This window comes from Euprymna scolopes, chromosome 7 (assembly GCF_053919585.1).
Source record: "Euprymna scolopes isolate OS-2025 chromosome 7, ASM5391958v1, whole genome shotgun sequence".
NCBI lineage: Eukaryota > Metazoa > Mollusca > Cephalopoda > Sepiida > Sepiolidae > Euprymna > Euprymna scolopes.
The window spans coordinates 100442986-100458619 of record NC_136488.1 but is presented as its reverse complement, the minus strand read 5'-3'; the positions used below and the strand labels follow the sequence as shown (position 1 = coordinate 100458619).

General features: G+C 31.9%; 1 long non-coding RNA gene across 1 annotated transcript in view; it reads right to left on the bottom strand.

Annotated features, from left to right (window-relative positions):
* Positions 1–2152: 2152 nt before the first annotated feature.
* Positions 2153–15634, bottom strand: part of LOC145279863 (uncharacterized) — a 56521-nt gene continuing 43039 nt past the window's right edge. Inside the window, exon 3 of the long non-coding RNA XR_013868475.1 lies at positions 2153–2420. This is a non-coding gene — a long non-coding RNA (uncharacterized LOC145279863). The remainder of the gene's footprint in view (positions 2421–15634) is intronic.

Below are 15634 nucleotides of genomic sequence, written 5' to 3'. Positions count from 1 at the left end.
ATAATCCATACAAACACAGTGGTATAGTCATCAAACAGTGTATTAACAAAAGAATTTTGCAGAAGTACACGTCTGGGGCCATAATTGTCATGAATCGCTACACAATAATATGTTAAGTGTAGCTATATTTATGGTTTCTCGGTAAGTCCATTTATTCCTGAAATGTGTAGATCAGCTTATCCCATAACACTTTATATATTAGATCAATACAAAAATGTAAAGTTCCAAGCAGTGTTTTTTTTTTCTTTGTCATGAACTCACGTGATACACTTCTTCTGTGATAATCTCATTGGTACTAAATATGTTCACTTTACCTTGTGTTTAATGCTGTAACAAATTCTCCTCCAAGATGTTTATTTGTTTTTTATGATACACTTTGATTTTTGTAGAATTAAGTAATTGCGAAAGTTAGAGAAATCATAAGGAACTAAAAACATGGTCCATAAAACAACTAAACAGTTTCATTCAGCTTTAGTTTATACAAATATTTATTGTCAGACAATCATAATGTTATTATGCCGTAAGTATAAAGTAAAATAAAAAAAGTAAAATAAAAGCTATTCTTCTGGTATTGAAATGAATGCTGATTTTAAGTGCTTATGGTTACTAGGGGGGAGGCAACACAAAAATTATTTTTAAACTATTTTAAAAATAAATCGTTTCTTTCGTTGGGTGTGATTATAAAGAAGCACTTACATTTCAAATATAACATCATGACGAGATAGAAATGTTTGGATAATTTATTCCTAATTATTGTCGCCAATGATAATAGGAATTTGACTGTTTAGAAAATAATTCTTTTTGTCATTCAAAAATTTGGATTATTTTAATAATAATAAAGTGCTTTTTTCATATTTGAAATATAAAAAATGAAGCATTTTCTTCGTTAACTATTTTGAAAATTGAACTAACAATAATAAGGCCATGTTTTTTCATGAATAATTTTTAAAAATTGGACAATTTTAATGAGAATAAAGTGTTTTTTTTTTCATTGATGATTTTAAAAATTTTACTATTTTAAAAATAATAGGGCTTTTTATGGTTACTGTACGTTTTCAATCGAATTGGAATGGAAAATATTTATTGGAAAATTAATATATTTCTTTCTGCTTGAGTCCTTATGTATCATTTATGAAAATCAAATATGTTTTAATGAAATCTTTGCAGAAATCTATTTTATTGATTTATTAAATTTTCTTTTTCTTTCATGAATTAAAAAAATCACTGACAGATAAAAATGAAAACAAAAATGGCTATAATCAATATACCTCAACTATTTGATTTCTAAAGGGATTAAGGAATTAATATAATGATAGCAATCAATTTAAATACACAATATTTGAAAGTATTTAGAGTGACGAAAAAATTGACTCTTCAGAAAGTAAATTCATCAATTCATTAAAAATTGCATTTCAAATTTTTTTAATGGAACAATTTCTTTCTTTTTTTTATTTTCTGATGTAGTACTTCAGCCGTTGATGATATGTGTTGCATGGAGATAAATAATATGAAATGATATGTTTAATATGAGTCTTAAAGACAGATTTACATTGATATTAATAATTACCGTAACTCCAGCAACTTCTGGTTATTTTGATTGTCAATTTGATTTGATTAAGAAGCTTTTTCTATTTTTTGTTTTAAATGAAGTATGTAATGAAGTTTATACACTACTTTCAAATGATTCCAAATACTGAGTAATTTACACAGGCTAAGCTTTTTTTTTAACATAGGAGGCACCACTTATCAAGGCCCGGAGGCCACTTGAGGATAGGGGTTATAGAGTGTACAGTAGTCAATGGGATAATATTGTAGTAATCGTTAGTAATGGAAATTTGGTAAATTGGATTACTTAAGGGGGCGGTTCATCAAGAATTTGTTTATGTTGGACTTGAAGACAACCAAGTTGTAGTCAGCTGGGAAGCAAGCAAATGGAATAGAGTTCCACAGGCGTACAGTTCTAAGAAAGAAGCTTTGTTCATGGAATCTACGTTGGCATTAAATTTATTATTTTTTTATATTTATGAAAACTGCTCCAGACAAAGCATGAAGCCACTTTATGTATTAAGCTCAAAATATTACTTCAAGGTTAAAAACTAGCCGACAGTAAGTCTTAAATGAATATATTCTTCCTCAAAACATACTTTTTTACTTTTGTCAAAAACATCACTCATGGAATGTGAGGACTGAAAGACAAAATAAGGGAATCTAGAATTACAAGTCTGACGAAAATAAACGTAAGGTCCACTTTCTACTCTCGTTGTTATTAAACAATTTCTGGTGTCAATGTCTATCTTTGGACTGATAAGGAGATGGTTGTAGTAAAGTGGATAGTGATGTGAATTGATGATCTGGGCGTGTTAGGTTCAAATCCAGTTAGTTCCATAGTACCATTTTTATGTGGTCTTTCCTGTAAAATACTAGAAAGAATTGAGAAAGTCAATGTCAACAACAGAATTAAGCCAATTAATATGAATTTACAGTTCATATTATATCGCACATATAACATATATATTGGAGCACACGAAGCTAATGCTAGTATTATTGCAAGAGTTAGGGATAGATGAAGTTCAGGGCACTTCTGTCCTTATTTACCAGCAGAACGTTACCATTGTCGACCAAGGCAAGAGTCTATTAAGCAACATATTTAGTGTGATGAGGCATGGAAGTGAAAACAAGCCCATGAGAGTTGAAGACATGGGTTGCATGGAGAGAAGTTTTATAAAAATGATACAATAGGCATTTGATGTGATTCTTAAAGACAGGTTTAGATCTGTTGATCTTAGTGGAAGATTAAACCTGAATAGTATAGAGAGATTATGTAGACAGGAAACTTTGCTGGTTTTAAAAATATGGATAACAGTCCTTAGGTTAGAAGATGTAGAACAGTTAAGATTGGGTCAGTTATCAAGGAAATGTCAAAGGAAATAGGAGAGTAAGTGATAATTAGGGCTATGACAGCAGCATATTCTTTTCATTGTTTTGACTCTCGAGTATATATCCGACAGAGTTAGACACAGTTAGTCAATCGAGAACCACATCACTCTATATAAAAGCATATAAGGTATCAAGGGATACGCACTCGAGAGTCGAAACAATGAAAAGAATATGATGTTGTCATAGCCCTAGTGATAAGTATGAATTTGAAATAAAAAATGAATAAATACCTGGCCAAAGTTGGTCAATTTGGAAATTAATTTCTAAAAGCTGTCTAACATATGTCAACATGTAAAACAGACGTTAAACCGATGATCAGATATGTTATCTAGAGCATATATTGTCTTCTCTTATGCAACTTGGATGGACTCCAAGCAGAGATTCACAAGAAGGAATAATTTCAACATCTATCTCAGGATCGTTTTAGTTTTTCTTCGTATTGTCAGAAAAATAGTCGTTTTAAACAGTAATGACAAAAACGTGCAATAAAAAAAGAAGCTTACTGCACATCTGCATTAATTTGGCCTAAAACTAAATTCCATAAATTTTCTTACTTTTGAAATAATGTTAAATTTGAACACGTCTATTCCTTATATTTTAATTAAAATTAGATAAATCTATGATTTTTGGTGAATTAAAAAAATGTAGCATATTGGTTTGTTTACAGAAAGTAATCTGCAAAGTACGGCCTCATCTCATAAATTGGAGTTGGGGGCTTTAGCACAAGCACTGCTCATAGCAAACAATTATTATTGATATTAGGTTTGATTTTTACTAAGTAACCCGTATTTATTTGTAAATGTGTGATAGGCTACAAAGTAGAAAATGCTAACATATATATATGAACATATATATAAAATGTATAGTAATATGTTCGTAACTACCAGCCTCTGTCTGTCGTACTTTAACCGTTTGTTAGTTTCGATCTTTTCTTTTTCAATTATCTATCTGTCTTTCTGTTTCCAAGCAACGTCATCTCCTAAAGAATATCACAGAGAACGAATAAGAGTTAAGTAGCAGTAAACGACATGTCTTAGCTTTACTGTTTTCTTTTCCCTTCTCTCTCTGTAAGCCCCCCCTCTCTCTCTCTCTCTTTCTTTCTTTTTCTCTCTCTCTCTTGCTGCGCATACATGTTAATGTAGTCCATATTTGAATTCCGCCAACCATCGATTCTATTTAAAATCGCCATCATGTTAAATTTGAAATTTTGTATTTCTTATAAAATATTATAATTTATTGAATATCTGGATCTCTTGTAATTGAGAGCGACCCAAAGACTTTCTTTTCATTAGCTACTATACCGAGATGTATCAGAGGACACAACTTCTTTTCCTGGATTGCTCCACTTACCCTTGATCGTCATAAGATAATGATGAATTTTTATCAAGAAAGCATCAAATACCATTTTCTGAGTATAACTTGATTGAGGATTTAACCCCGACCTCATAGCCTGTTAGCAAACACTCTAACCATTATTTCAAACGAACTGGTTAAAATTTTTGGAGGGATAATTCTTTGATTCTTTGATGATTAAAGGAAATGAACATATTGGCTTACTTACAAAATGTAGTCTCCTATTAAGAGCTCCTATATTGTAAACCCTATACATGAGCCCTTAGTGCTTGCACTGGTGCTATTATACATTGCTATGAAATAGCAGGCCTGCATTTCTTTTACAAATACTGTGATAGAATGTGCTCTGATCAACTTGTATCCTCCTCAACGTAAAACCTCCCAGCCAACCTGACGAGCAGTTGTAGAGGTCTGTCGATAATAGAATATTTTCTATTCTAATATCTATATCTCTATAAAGTCATTCTTTGCCCATGCATGGAGTATTGCTGCCATATCTGGACTGGTGCACCAACCACTAGCATCTCTCTCTTGGACAAAGTGAAAAAAAGAATCTCTAACCTAACAGGTAACTGGTGTATCGCTGCAATGTGGAATTCCTGTGCTTGTTTTGCAATTACTGCCAAGGAGTGTGCTCCAATGAACTTAGTACACGTGTACACCCCCTAACATATCCGAGTAGTAACAAAATCCCACCATTTTACTATAGATGTCTCCAAATGCCGTAAAACTTTCTGCTTTAATAGTTTCTTTCATCGGAGTACTCACTTTTGGAATTCACTCTTTCTAGATTGTATCAACATGCAGAAATTGAAATGTAACGTGAACAAATATCTGGCTGTCCAAGTCCACACAGTGGATGATACCCTATAAATCTGGCCCCTATCACAGTAGCCTCTTATGCTTCAGTAGCAATATGCCTTGTTTGGATTATAAAAAAGTATTTTAAAAAATAATAGAAGGAAAGAAAAAACTTGCCCATGAAATAGTAGATATTTGAAAAAAAATCATCATTTATCTCATCAAAATAGAAATATATATTCATGAGTTTAGTTCACAGTTAGTATATACTAGTAAGCGTACATGGCATTTCCGGTAATGAAAGAGAACCTCTGTGGACTCCTGCTTCCAGCCCTGAACTCTATATTATCATTTTATAATGTTTTGCAAGAAGTCATTTTTTTTCTTTTCTTCTTTATTCACGTCTTTTATTTATTTACATCATCCTTTTACTGTCCTTTTCTATTGTTAATGCTAGTATGATTTCACATTCCTTATTCACCTCTTCTCACTTCTTCTCATCTTATTCACCTTTCTTTCTACCATCTAAGACATTTAATGTATGCAAACAAGCAAGATTATTAGGGTTTTAGTATTATATAAACACTATGATAATACCTGTTCTGGGACAGGTAAAATTAATTCCCTTTATGTTCATTACAAAAATTAAAATCATGATATAATGATACTAAATCTTATGACTATAATCTTTATTCCAATTTTTATCAAAACTCTTTAAATGGTTTTATTTCTAGAAAATGGCGAAAATTTAAGGCTTGAGCTCATAAAGGCTTAAGAAGGAATTGAAATTCAAGGAATCTTGCTTAATTAGTGTCTAATGGTTATAAACTAAATTTAATGCAAATTTGAAATATTTGAATTTTTAAATGGGAGGTTGTGTTCAAATTATTCCCCTCTCCGACAGCCCTTTAAAATATTCCAAAGAAACTGAAATTTGGGAAATATTTATTGATTGATGTCTAATACTTGTTAAAATTTCACCAAAATCTGAGGTATCCCAATTTTCACAAGCGGATTCCATTCTTTTTTCCGCATTTTGCATAAAATCCAATTAAACTAAATACAGCCACATTATGACCCCAAGTATCTAGCAGCCATGTTTCCAAATTAATAACGATCATTTAATTAGTTTATGTACATAAGAAATACAGAAACATATACACATTCTTATTTGTTATAAGGTAAGCTGATATGCCTATTTCTTGAATAATGAACTTACTCAAAGACTATGAATACAGCTATATTTAGCATGTTATTGGGAAGTGATTCGTAGCAGTTATGGCCACAGAATCATGACGTGTACTTCTATAACATATTTTTGCGGACACATTTTTTTTTTAATTATACCAATGTATTTATCTTGATTATTACCAGTCTGCGTGGTCATAACAGTATAAATAGAGATTATATATCATAAGAGATACACCACGGAATTTCTATGGGTGACAATATTTCATGTTGTTTTGTAAAAAAAAAACAAAAAAAAAAACAAAAAGAAAAAAACAAACCCAAAACCAAACACTTACGCTTTTAGTGCATTTTATGAAATTACTATTTGCCTTGAAAACATCACTTATGTTAAATGAGTTCGGAAACAATGAACTTTTAATTTAAATGTATTCTAGAATCGGAATCTATTTTTAACAGGTATGGCTACAAGAACTTAATCAGCTTTTTGTTACCTGTAGCATAAGGAAGACAATTTTAAATGTATGAGAATATGGAAATATTTTTAGCCGATTGAGACCTAAAAATAATTCCAACGATTGAATTATCCATCAATGTTAATGAGAACAACTCTCCAAGTTTTTTTGCGGAAAGTTAATTGCGAAAACGTAAAGTTATTTTTTTCCAGGAGCGTAAATAAATATTATTTCGCACTTACAAAAAAAAAAAGTATCGGAAAGTCCTTGAGCCATATGCATGCGTCGAGGAATTTAAAAAAATTAAAAAAACAAAAAACAAGAGAAAGATGGTTTTTGTTGATAGAAACGATGTGCTCACCACTGGACCTTTGTTACGTGGCATATTTTCCTTGGCTAACACGTTACTCAATGCCACAACGTATTTACTAAACACAAGTAGTAGACTTTTCTTTAACAACACCATTTTCAATACTGAACTCAAGAATAATGTGTTCGCCTCTGGAACATTGTTATGTGGCATACTTTTATATAACAACACCAATTTCAATATTGATCTCTATTGCTTATTGGTCTTAACCTTTCAAGTGCTAAAACGTCACTGACATCTTCTATTAGACTTATCTTTATGGATGGAAGAGCACGTTGGTCACACATGGTTAACACACCTAAATAATTTTATTCCAAAGTGCGTTCTTTCTCACATCTAGGTTCTGCACGTGAGGCAAAGATAAACCATTTCATTGCAGTCATCATCATCATCATCATCATAATCACCATCATATGAATCGGAAGATTCTATTGTTGTTATTTGGTTTCCCCGATATTTTTCTAGTCAGAATTCTTTCTAGAAAGACATTGGATACTTAGGGGAGGGGCCACAAGAAGGTTGCCAATATCGTAAGTGAAACCGGTTTTTGTAGAACGAACTGGATTCGAACTTGAAACACCTAGGTCATCAGTTCGTTTCATTAACCACTAGACCATGCTCAGTTCAAGTTCTTTCTCATCAAGTCTGCCACAATGGTTATAAAACTGCTACACAGAAATGTAAATGCAACTAACACTAACTTAGAAAGCATCTAACTCCTTACACAATCCTCTAGATGTAAGAGTTAAATACGTCCTAAGATGGAGTACCCTCGTCACATCTGAGGAGGTGTCACTAAGTGTACCCTTTCCTGCTTTGATAGAGTACAAAACCAATATGGCAGATGCTCGACTGAGCCCCAATCTATGGATCCTCTGCAAAACATTCGCAATAAAGACTTGTCTAGTTACAACCACAATAAATAATTTTCCTTTCTTCCTCTGTGTATCAAAAAGTAAATAGAACTTCCATGAACAAAGTTTATTTTTAAGAATTAATCATCTGTGGAATACAATACCACAGGGCTGCATCCCAGATGAATGCAACATAGTTGATTTTAAGTCCAATGTTAACAAATTTTTGTTGAGCTGTCCTAGTAAATAATTAAATCCTGCCAAATTCCCACCATCATTTCCAATCATCATGTTATTGTCTCACTGTCCATCTAACTAACTCATTAACCCTTATACTTAAGTGATCTTTGAGTTTTGAAAAGCAGTATATAAAATAATTTTAAGAAAAACTAATACCCACTATAAATGTTGAATATTTGATTCTCATTTTAATGTTTTCATAGCAATGCTCATGTTAGAAGCCCTTCACCATGTTGAATAGATTAGATAACACATGGTTTAGACATGAAGTGAAAAAAAAAATAGTTGAATTTGGATATCCCTCTTTATATAAAGTTAGGTACATATTTGTATATTTGTATGTACAGAATTCACTCTTAAAATAATTAACCGATTATTATGAATTTTGAAACACATAAGGTAAGGGTAGGTAATGCGGGCTATGTTTGCTTTTTACTTGTATATAAACAGGCAAAAGAGAGTGGAAACCCTTTGCTAACATTTAAGTACTTCTGATTCTTATTAAATGATTAATAAGAGGTGTTAGACATTAATAAGTATTGCCCAAATTTCAGTTGCTTTGGAATGTTTTAACCGTGTTTTAAAGGGCGTCATATGGGCATATTATCCGATTTGAAAATTCAAATATTTCAGATTTGTATTAATTTTGATCCATCGTCGTAAGAGATCGATTAAGCAAGATTCCCTGAATTTCAATTTCTTCTTATGATCCTTTAAGCATTACATTTTAGACATTTTCCAGAATCAAAATCATTAACATTAGAATAAGGATTCTAGATATAAGTTTTAGTGACATTATATCTCGATTTTAATCTTCATAAAAGGGCATAAAAATGTGGCAAAATTTTTATGTTTGGGTAATTAATTTTACCCGTACTGGAACAGATATTCTTCTAATACACATAGATGTATTTCTTACAGAGAATATTTGTGATACATAAGAGCAACATCGTACAACCTCATGTATAAAAGGGGTGATAATGACAGACATAGTCATTAATGAATGCGTTCATATTAATAGTCCTTTATAGACAATGGAAATATACATGAATTGTCAGGACAAACAAATTATACAGAATGCATGAGCGATATGAAGTAAATGAAATTTAATTTGATACTATCTAGGAACTATTTTGTGACCAGTAAAAAGAACTGCAAATGATAGTCATGACCCATGATAAGACATGTCCAAGTCGAGAAAGCCATGTACAAATGTTTAGCTAGGTGGAGCATGCCTACCCAGCTCGAGCCCACAGCCAGAAAGATCATGTTATTATTTGAATCTTGCAAATACTGTAGTGGGCATGATGAGCAGAGAACCTGGATCGCATGGCAGAAATAGTTTTCCCCACTATAAAAGAGCCTTTTTTTTTTTTTGAAGTGTAAAACCTCGATATGAGAAACAACAAACACGCATTGGAACGAGAGCATTTATAGAATGTTTTGTCATCCATAAAAGATGAGTATAATGGAAGTCAACAGAAGGCATGTTAGAACATGATAGAGATCAATATTGAAAACAGTGTTGTTGGAGAGACGTTTACCATGTGATAAGGATCTACTGCCAAATACATTTTTGCATTAAATATGGTGTCACCAGATAAAAGTATACCATATAATAAAGTTCCAGTCATGAGCACATTGTTCCTATCAATAGAAACTATTTGGTCCTCTTTTATTTCCTTGTTATTTTTCCTTCGCTTATATGTTGCAAGTTTCTTTTTACTTGTCAATTGAAGAGTTCAGTTTTTTGTTGGCTAGTATAATTTAGGGGAAATAATCTATTATGGTTCAAAAGAAAAAAACACCTGAGCTGACACTATTTTTACTCGATCAGTCTGCTCACTTGCTTTATTGCTATGAAGCATCGCTTTGTTATGTTTTATTAGAATTACACTGAGCTCTATCTACTTGCCTGAGACTGTTTTCTTTATCTTGATTGTTGTCATTGTTGTCATTTTCACAATGTTCCGGCAATTGTACTCCCCTTTCTTCTTCAGAAGCTCTTTGTTGGAGTTAGTAACCTTCTGTGAATTCCAAACTGAGCCTTTTATTTCCACTGGGGTAGATTGTCTTGATGCTTTTTAATCGTAAGGCGACTCCTAAAAATGCACTCATAAAATCTTACTAAAATTCACAATTCTTTTTTGTAATTCAACTATGTTTGGTACAAATAAACTTCAATTTATGCCTATCTTATCTAATGCAGCAGTCACTCTAGGTGTATTGAACTCGCCTCCTCCAAAGGAGAAAGTTTCATTGGAATATCAAATTTACAAGTAATCCTCAGTCACTTTTATATCCCCATCATGAGAGATGATAACGTTAGGCTGTTACAGTTCTTTGCATGGAGTTGTCAACGTCCTCCTACATACAGCACTTAGTATTCTCATTGGTAAGGTTGAAATCAAAGTCAATACCTGATGCCTGAAGGGGTGAAAATCTAAAGTGCCAACTTAGGATCTGCAGTATTTTTTGTTCTTGCTCCCAATATGCAACGCACAAGATAATCCACATTAAGCCCGACTTTTACTATTTTCTAAAATGGAAAAACAAAAATAAATATCAATCGTGTGTTTCATTACTCCAATATATAGAAATAAATTGATTTGAAATACATTTTTAAAGAATATGGACAATGTTTGCCACAAATAAAAGGCGAAACAGAATTAAGTAAGCGAAGCATGCATGGTCTCCTGTGAGTGTACAGTAAACGTGGCATAAAAAAACTCAGTATCTCCTCCCCCATTTAGCCTTAAAAGTCCCCAGGGGACGTCGAATCCTGGTGAAAATGAACAAACAGTGCAGTTTTAGGCCATAACATGTGTAAATTTGAATTCTGCACCATACAAAAAAAGAAATGAATAAGTCCGTCATTACCTCCACCCTCATTTAGCCCCAAAAGTCCCCAAGGCCTTAACATATTTAAATTTGAGTTCAGCACCATGCAAAACTGCCAAATAGACATACACAGAAAATTTTGGACAAATATAGTAAAATAGTCCCAAAAATGGAGTGTTTTTATTAGACTTAAAAAGAGCCCCTGATCACACCCAAGACTTATCGCAAAGTATAGACAAACCAAATTATATAGAAATCACTTAGTTACAACTTTTCAGAAAGTTTTATAAAAATCCAAGGTATCAATTTTTTTTAATAAGCACAAAAGTGTCAATTTTAGTCATTTTACTCCGAAAGGCACTCCTAGGGAGGCAACCAGAGTTTTCCCAGAAAATCTGTTCTGTTACTTTTTTACTCATATCATGTTTAATGTTTGTACAAAATTTCAAAAAATTCCAAGGTGTAGTTATTAAGAAAAGTTTGGACAGACAAACAGAGGAACAGACAAGGGTGAATTTACAAGTCTACACTCCTTTTGTCAGGGGACCAATAATTATTTTGTATTAGAAAAACTATTCAAATTTACATCTGAACACATTTGTTGGCTTTACTTTATATATAAGATTTTGGGTTGTTTTTTATATTATAGGAAGAAAACAATTTTCTTTGATTAGAAACACAAATAAACTATTATTATTGAAGCTGCCTTTATTTCAAATGAGAAGTTACTTAATAATCGATGTAGTCCATAATTGATGCAGTCTGTTTATATTATTTTATAACAGATGTAGTCCATTTATATAACTTCATAACTGATTTAGTTCATCTATATTACTTTATAATTTAGGTAGTCCATTTGTATTATTATTGATTAGTTCATTTATATTACTTATAATTGATGTAGTCCATTTATATTATTTCATAAATGATCGCGTCCATCTACATTATTTTATAATTTTATGTCATGCATCTATATTACTTCATCAATTAGGTAGTTCATTGATATTGCTTTATAATTTTGGTAATCCATTTATATTACTTTTGTATAATTGATATAATCACTTAATATAACCTTATGAGTGATATAGTCCATTTATATCATTCAAACACTACCGTGTTTGAATATATGGTTAAGTGGCAGTTTTAATCTTCACCACTGACTCATTTTTCAACCAAATTTCAAACAATTGTTACAGTTTATAGATCACCTTCTCAGCTATACTGTGAAAAAAAATTCAATTTTCGTTCAGTAAAACAAAATTTATGATGAATCTACTGATGTTCAAAATCGTAAAAAGACGTAAAGAGATGAGCAATATTTTTTATGACTGGTTTCCATAGCAACCACATCGTTTCAATGACTACTGTTGCTACCAATTCACCGATCTCGCGAAAAGAGAAGTAACAAGTGAAACAGACAGAATGAAAGAGAGATAATTAAGGGGATTTTATTGAAAGCAGACGAGTGCCGTACATTGTTATTTTTACATATGTGTATGTTATGTTTATGGAGGCAAAAAATAAGACTGAAATTAAACAAAGAACAAGTGAATTTACTAGAAGCCTGGAAAAATCATGGATTACAATAGAAAAATGCGAGCATGAAAAGTGATATGGTTAAGCTTAAACATGGAAAAGTAAAGGACTTGTTGTTAAAACTGGAAAAGAAAAGGACAAGATATTTTAGTAACAAATATAATAAATTCATAACTTAAAATATTGCAGCATTAACATTTTTTTAATTCAATTCATAACATTATATAGTCAATTCTTAATGCTGCAATATTTTAAGTCATAAATTTATTATAATTTTTACTAGAGTATCTTGTCCTTTTCTTTTCCAGTTTTAACAACTAGTCCTTTACTTTTCCATGTTTAAGCTTAACCATATTACTTTCATGCTCGCATTTTTCTATTGTAATAACTTTATAATTGAGACAGTCTGTATATATCATTTATAATTGATGTAGAACATTTTTATTATTTTATAATCGATTAGTCCATTTATGTTATTTTATAATCGATTAATCCATATATATTATTTTATAATCGATTAGTCCATATATATTATCTTATAATTGATTAGTCCATTTACACTACTTAAAATTGATGTAGGTCATTTATATTACTTTATTATAATTCATATAGTTACTTTCATTGACGTAGGCCATTTTGTAGTCTTTTATTTTAGTAATGAAGTTTAATCATAAATTTTTAACAGGAGAAATTTCTCATAAAATTTCCTACCATTATTTAATTCCAACTATGTAAAGAAATGATACAAAGATTTATTTTAAAAAAAGATAAAGAGGACGATCACTCAAGAGATGACTCAAGATAAGAATTGATAATCGTATAACGCTTCTGACAGCTGAAAGATTGACCCAAGACCATGTTGCAGAATTTTGTTCTCAAGCATATGACGAAGCTCTCTGAAGTGTGCACATAAGTAAATTATGCTATGATCTTAAACCAAAGAAGGCATGAATTCTTGCATAAGAACCACGTTTGATATTAAAGAAACAAACTATGTGCATGATGTACATTGGATCTATTATATAAAAAGCAGTTGTCTATTTGTGTGCGTGTTCACCTAAAGACAAGAAGCTACACAAGGCACATCCACAAAACTGATATATTCGTTTTCAGCATTACTTTGGATAAAATATGGGCATATTTTCATTGTATTATTCATTTTTTTGAGAGGCCAAAATTAGTCAGATCGGCATTTAGAGAGACATTTTTTTTCCATCTACATTTAGTGTGAAACTCGAACTGAAATTCACTTTCTTGGCTTTTGAGCTAAAAATCAAAGTGTAGTGTCTGTTCTGATGAGGGGGGGATCTTTCTTGATTGGGGAGCGGAAGAGGTAGCATGATAGAGGAGGAGAGAGAAGGAAGAAGGATAGAGGGATAGATAGACAGGGGGAGAGATAAAGAGAGAAGTTTTAAAAAAAGTGTGTTGTCAATGCCCCAGGCAATGCCGGATAGTCATGCTAGTTTAAAATAAATGGGTGTCTCAGTAATAATAATGGGTATATTTGCCATTACTGTTACATCAATTTCATGCAAGGTGTTATGGTTGTGCTTCTGTTTTCTTTTTGTATTATGTCGTCTTGGTGAATAGGAGCTAACCTATGATGAATAGCGGTCGTGTTTATTCAAGTGTGTTTTATGGCCCTAGACATACATACGATGTCTTGACGCAAAAAAAAAAAAAAAAAAAAAAAACATTGCAGGCGAATGTTATTTCTATGCGCGCGTAAGGCTATGAATGAATGTGCAAAGTTGCGTAAAATTCTCTTCTTTTTATGCACTTTGTTTATATCTTTTTTTTTTTCAACCCTTTCACTCACTCTCTATATAGAAGCAATGAAAAAATATTTTTTAAATTAAATTTAAAAGGAATACAAAGTAGCTATATGACTTTTTTTTTTTTTTCGGAAGGGGTATATTCAGATACAGAGAAAAGAAAATGTGCATCCAATCAAATATTTATTTATAGAAAACAACTATTTTCTTTCCTTGTCCCAAGAGAAAAGTCATACTTTAACATTATTTAATTTAAAATAAGCACAGAAAAAATAATGAAATTCTTTATCTTACCTGTCGTTGTATTTTTTATACCAAGTCGACGATATGTCTTCAATTAGACTGATTAGTCTAATAGAGTCTGGGCCATTTGAGTTAGGTGGCCTTTTTCCTGTCAGGATAAAGTAACGTTCTGTGCTATGCTAAAAGGTCAACCATCTCAGGCTTTACCTTCTCTCTTTATAAAAAGGTTTGTTTACTGCTAATTCTATGAGGCATCCCTACCGGAGAATGCCAACGGGGTGGCTCAGTCAATTTGTAGACTAGAGTGCTCTTCCATTTGGGAACTGTCTTTTCAGTCCCCACCTTCCGACGCTATGCAGTAGAGAGGGGAGGTATTAACTCTATCATCAATTTAGATTCTATGTTTTTTGGGCTTGAAAATAACCTTGGATTATTGTTTGGAGTATCCAACTGTTCTCATTTTGTCTGTTATTCTCACTTAGATTCGTCCTGTAACTGATAAGGTGCTAAGTGATAATCAGTTTTAAGTGACAGTTTTCTGGGGGTTAAAGTTCAATCCTCAGTATGGGCGATACTATGAACAGAATCAAGAATTACTTTAGATTTCTACTTGAATGAGAGTAATCTACCTCTGTGGATTAAATAAAGGATTCAGTTCAAAATTCCATACAGATTCACGAGTTTGGTATGAAGATTCCAGAATTCACGCAACATATACCAGAAAAAAGTTTGGAGGTTACATCAGATGGTACGTTATGAAAATAACACCCAAATAATATAATTTATCAAACCTCATGTCAAATATTTTTAAACAAAAGTAAAAGCTATTTTTTTTATCCATTTGTGTCAATGCCATTTATGAAAAATGCACAACCGTTTTAAAAAACAAACTAAGTGGAAATAAAACAAAAGAAACGATTGAAGGCGGGGGGAGGGGCGCAATTCGCTAATGTACCTTTCTTGTAAAATTGGAGACTGACTTTATGGTCGGTGTAACTGGAATCCCTCCATTAGAATGTAAAACATTGTTTCTGGCAGTTT